Source organism: Eulemur rufifrons, chromosome 1 (genome assembly GCF_041146395.1).
Source record: "Eulemur rufifrons isolate Redbay chromosome 1, OSU_ERuf_1, whole genome shotgun sequence".
NCBI classification, from domain to species: Eukaryota; Metazoa; Chordata; class Mammalia; order Primates; family Lemuridae; genus Eulemur; species Eulemur rufifrons.
In genome coordinates, this window is record NC_090983.1 from 55,434,130 (window position 1) to 55,440,392 (window position 6,263).

The following is a 6,263-nucleotide window of genomic DNA, read 5'->3' on the forward strand; positions in this document are numbered from 1 at the left end:
CCATTATAACACACACCTTGGTTGCCATATTCCAATCCAGCTTTATTCATCCAAGAATAATCAGTTGGTTCACTGATCATGGCAGCATAATGGCATTCAAATTCAAAACAGGAACACAACTTTTTATCACAAGGACAATGTAAAGAAATGCAAATGAAGGCATGATACCATATTTTGACTTATCTAATTAGCTAATAGAAGGTATGAAACAGGTATTCCCATAACAAGCTCCTGGCAATATCAAGAATGTGTTATCAATAGTGTGTTAGTTTTCTGGAGCTGCTATAACAAAATACCACAGACTGGGTGGCTGACAAAACAGAAATTTACTTGCTCACAATTCTGGAGGCTACAAATCCAAGATCAAGGTATAGGCAGGGTTGGTTTCTTTCAAGATTTCTCTCCTTGGCCTGCAGATGACCATCATCTCACTGTGTCTTCGTATGTCTTCCCTTTATTCACATCTGTGTCCCAATTTTCTCTTCTTATAAGGACTCCAATCATATTGGACTAGGGCTCACCTAATGACCTCATTTGAACTTCATTACCTCTTTAAAGACCACATCTCCAAATACAATCACATTCTGAGGTGCTGGGGTAAGGACTTTAACAAATAGACTTACAAAAAGACCTTTTACTGAGTTAGTTTTCTTTTAGGAAATGATACTAAAGAAATAAATAGAATTCCTCAAATTATAAGATTATATATTACTTTCTTTAACATAACCTGCATTTCTTACCCATTATATATATTTGAACATTTCTCTGTGTATTTAAATAGCTACAACATGGTCTATGGCCATACCACTGTGAACACGCTGGATCATGTCTGATCTTGGAAGCTATGCAGGATCGGGCCTGGTTAGTACTTGGATGGGAGACCACCTGGAAATGGCAGGTGCTGTAGGCTTATGCCTCTTATAATAATAAGGGGGGGAAAAGCCTACAACATGAATTTTAATCATTATCTAGCATTCTATCATAGAGATACATAATAATTTAGTTAACAATTCTCCTATTTTTAATTTACATTTTTGAATAAGAAAAACATACAGGCCGGGCGCGGTGGCTCACGCCTGTAATCCTAGCACTCTGGGAGGCCGAGGTGGGCGGATCGTTTGAGCTCAGGAGTTCGAGACCAGCCTGAGCAAGAGCGAGACCCCATCTCTACTAAAAATAGAAAGAAATTATATGGACAGCTAAAAATATATATAGAAAAAATTAGCCGGGCATGGTGGCGCATGCCTGTAGTCCCAGCTACTCGGGAGGCTGAGGCAGGAGGATTGCTTGAGCTCAGGAGTTTGAGGTTGCTGTGAGCTAGGTTGACGCCACGGCACTCACTCTAGCCTGGGCAACAGAGTGAGACTCTGTCTCAAAAAAAAAAAAAAAAGAAAAACATACATATGGTTCAAAATCAAAACTGTATAAAAAGGTAAACACTGAGAAGTCACACTCCTACCCAAGCCCGTTCCTCATCAGTAACTCCTTTTATTAGTTTCTTGTGCATCCTTGCAATGTTTTCTTATGCAAATAAAAGCAGATACAAATATACATTCTTATTTCCCCTGTTTTCTTACACAAAAGGGAACACACTATTTATACTGTTCTGTATCTTATTTTTTTAAAAGTTAACATATTTCTGGAGCTTCTCCATTATCAGTACAGTACGAGCTTCCTCATTCTCTCCTAGAGAACTATGGCTGAACCATAGTTTTTTTAACTAGTGTCTTCTATACAGGGTTGCTTCCAATGTTTTTCTATTACAAACAGAGGTAAAGCATAAACTCATACATGTCATTTCCCACAAGTACATTGCTAAGAAAATTCCTAGGAGTGGGATTGCATTTAAAATTTCAATAGACATTCCGGGCGTTGTGGCTCACATCTATAATCCCAAACACTTTGAGAGGCTCAGGTGGAAGGATTGTTTGAGGCCAGGAGTTTGAGGCCAACCTGGGCAACATAGCAAGACCTCATCTCTACAAAAAATAAAAAAGTTAGCACAGCCTGGTGGTGAGTGCCTGTAGTACCAGCTACTCAGGAGGCTAAGGCAGGAGGATCCCTTGAGCCCAGGAGTTGGAGGCTACAGTAAGCTATGCTCAAGCCATTGCACGCCAGCCTGGGTGACAGAGTGGGACTCTGTCTCAAAAAAAAGAAAAAAAAAGCCCTGCATAGGGCTTGCACCATTTTGTAGTTCCACGTGCAGTGAACAGTGACCAATTTTTCACTGGTTCCCAATAGAATGAGTTGTAAATTTTGTGATAGTTATCAATATCAAATGCCTCTTTTTTTTTTTTTTTTTTTTTGAGGCTGGTCTTGCTCTGTCACCCATGCCAGGCTAGAGTGCACTGGCGTCATCATAGCTCACTGTAACCTCAAACTCCTGGGCTCAAATTGATCCTTCACCTCAGCCTCCTGAGTAGCCGGGACTACAGACCCCTGCCACCATCCCTGCTAATTTTTTTTATTTTTGTAGATATGGGGTCTTGCTGTATTGCCTGGTCTGGTCTCAAACTCCTGGCCTCAAGTGATCCTTCTGCCTTGGCCTCCCTTAGTGCTGCGATTAGAGGCATGAGGTACCATGCCTGGCCCTTGTAATGTAATCAATGCTCTAAATTTATATAGCTAATAAACAAAACTCAGAGAATCTGTTTCCTTAAGCATTTAAACATTGATTCTAAACTTAAAGTCCCTTCAATGAGTTAAAATTTAATTACAAATTTAATATGAAGGGTTATTTAGAATACTTCAAATGTATTAAACAGCAGTGATAATAAAACTTATACTTACTATTTAAAAAGAGCAACATTATGAGTTCAATTTATTTTTTTAAAAATCTGTATACTTTTTCTTAGACCTTCCTAGGGTTACAATAATGCTATACTTTCTATACATTCTCATATAATAATTTCTATACTTTCCAAGGATTACAATAATTTTGGCAGAGCCAAAAGTAAAGAGAAAAAAAAGAGTTGTACTTGTGTCCTTGAAGTTGATTCAAACCTAAATCATGGGTCATCAGTCTAGTTCTCCTCTATTCTTTCTAAAATAGGTTTTATTTTTAGAGCAGTTTTAGGTCCACAGCAAAATTGGGTGGAAAGTACAGAGAGTTTCCATATCCTCCTGTCCCCACACATGCACAGCCTCCCCTATTATTAATATTAATTAATTAATATCAAATAATATTGTTTGTTAATTAAATATTTACAGTTAAATAAATTAAATATTGAATAAATATTAATATAAATTATAAATATAATATAAATGTTAAATAATAAAAATTATTAATTAATACATTTGTTACAACAGGTGTGCTACATTGACACATTATGATCACCCAAAGTCCATAGTTTACATTAAGTTCCACTCTTGTGGTAACTCCTTTTGTAAGTTCCTTATGTATCCTTCCAGTGTTTTCTTGTGCAAATAAGACAAATTTTGGGTTTGGACGAATTTATAGTGACATGTGTCCACAATTATAGTATCATACAGAGTAGTTTCACTGCCCTAAAAATATATTGTGCTCTGCCTGTTCACCCCTACTTCCCCCTAGTGCCCTCACTGATCTTTTTACTGTCTCTGTAGTTTTGACTTTTCCAGCATGTCATATAGTGGAATCATACAGTATGTAGCTTTTTCAGCTTGGCTTCTTTCACTTATGTATGTATTTAAGTTTCCTCCATGTCTTTTCATGGCTTGATAGCTCATTTCCTTTTAGTTCTGAATAATATTCCCTTGTAGGATGTCCTGGAGTTTATTTATCCATTCAGCTACTGAAGGACATCTTGGTTGTTTCCAAGTTTTGGCAATTATGAATAAAGTTTCTATAAACATCCAGGTGCAGGTTTTTGTGTGGATATAGTTTTCAATTCATTTGGATAAATACCAAGGAGTATGATTGCTGGACCGTATGGTAAGAGTATGTTTAATTTTGTAAGAAACTGCCAAACTGTCTTTCAAAGTGGTTGTACCATTTTACATTCCCACCAGCAATGAATGAGAGTTCCTGTTGCTCCATATCTTTGCCAGCATTCGGTGTTGTCAGTGTTTTGGATGTTGGCCATTCTAATAGGAATGGAGTAGTATCTCATTGTTGTTTGAATTTGCAATTCCCTAATGACATATGATGTTGAACATCTTTTCATATGCTTATTTGCCATCTGTATATCTTCTTTGATGAGATAGGCCCCTTTTTATAGTTAGGTTTTTCTCATGTCAAGGGGACTTTTCATGTTCACACTTTTACATAGATTTTAGTTTCTTGCAAGCTGGTCTCTTTTCCTGAAATGATGTAGTTTTGGTTTGCTTGGTTGGCAGTACATAAACCAGTATCATGTCCCCATTAAATACTGACCTAGTCTTCTAGCACTATTGGAACCTGTATAAGCCTTATTAGGCCTTAGAATTGATAGGCCTTTTAAAGGTTTTGTCTCCATGGAGACAAGGGATAGAGATTGTACTGCCAACCTCTCTTTTTAGAACATTTGGCTAATCCATCATCTTTCCACCCCCTCCCTCATTCTTCCTATGCTTGGTAGAGTTCCTACTTTTTTTCACTACAATTTGGCTATTTCACAGTTCCATGACTTTCCTTTTTTTCCCCTTAATCAAATAGAGAAAAATGCATGCCATATTTTATAAAATATAAGATGCTATTGATTGTCAGTTGCTTCATTATTTTACATACCTCTAAGAAAGGAAAAAACTAATTAAACTGTGACCTAGTGTGTTAATGATAGTCTTGCTTGACTTAGGAATCAGTTAAACTAGCCTCTCATCACTCTGAAATTTCTTTTGTCTATTATGAGAGATTTGGCCATTTTTCCTGCCTTCAGTTGTATTTCTTGACATGCAATAAGAATCTTTTTGCATGTATTTCAGTAACAAAATATAACATAGCTTCATTTACTGAGGGTATCTTCCCTTCTCAGATCCCATAAAGCATCTGTTTGCATTGGAAGAAAATATAGAAAATATGTTTACATTCCTCTGAAGATGAAGATTTGCTTCACTAATAGCAAACACACATCCCACTGCTCTGTTTTGTGGCCTTTCTGTGTATACGATACCAAATTACAGAAGAAACCTTTTTTTAAAGACATTTCAAATAGTGGCAAAGTTCAACCTGTAAAATACCAACAATGCACATTACTCAGTTTAAGTGCTGAGATTATACACAGCTGTCACCAAGTACAAACACACAGCTCTCCACTAACAGCAATTAAAAGGCCATCCACTGTGGAAATAAGTATTTCAATTTCAGAGATGTTAAAATGTAAAAGAGTCATCTTAGAATCAATAAATTTGTATCTATAATTTATTAACTGCCATATATTTAATAGGAAATACATAGGATACCCATGTTGTCCACATTTCTCTATTAAAAATACATTTTAAAAATTAAGCATATTCTATTGCATTCGTTGTTATTTAGCATCATAATTTCCTTTTTATACAGTATATGTAGACTTTTCCTTTTTGGAGTATCATTACAGACTCCCGGATTTCCATAGATGGACTCATTTCAATTAGACATAATTATCTTTTGGAGGGGGTGCCCAAATGACACAAGTCAACCAGGCCTACCTCTAAGCTGGCTCCTTTGTCTTTTTAACATACCCCGAAATTTAAAAAATATCTTTGCTTTCTGAAAACATTAAGGTAGTCTAGCCAATCTGTTTTTCTCCCTATCATAGAGGACATAGGATTAGCTACTTTTAATGGCTGCTAGAATTAAAGACCCAAATCTGGGCTCACACTAGGGTTCCAAATTAGATTGTTCCATTTCAATTCCAGTGTGGCCAGGCTGATAGCAGTGCTAGGTCAGTTTGATGGTAGAGCTGGAAAAGGTATTTCTCTTAAAAATCTTGAGTTCATGTTGATTTTTCCACGTATAACAGAGAAATCATCTAATCTAACTCTAAATCCCTCTATATTCTGATCTAATGCATGAGATTTAAATTTGTTTTCTCTACAAAATACTAACTTAGCTGTTTAATCCTTCACTTAACCATAATTTTATCATCCTCTTTGTTATAATTCTTATGTATCTCATCAATCACCAACCTGTAGTAATTTTATTGACACTTCCAAATTTCCTCCAAGAAATTCTGTATAAATTTACACTCTCAATGCTCCTGCTTCTAGCAACATTATTCACAGTAGTCAAAAGGTGGAAGCAACCCAAGTGTCCATCAGCAGATGTGTAAAGAAAATGTGCTTTATACATACAATGGAATATCATTCATCTTTAAAAAGGAAGA

The 6,263-nt window shown here is 36.2% G+C and overlaps 1 pseudogene; it reads left to right on the forward strand.

Moving 5' to 3' along the window:
• Positions 1-791: 791 nt before the first annotated feature.
• Positions 792-910, forward strand: LOC138388073 (5S ribosomal RNA; annotated as a pseudogene).
• Positions 911-6,263: the final 5,353 nt, after the last annotated feature.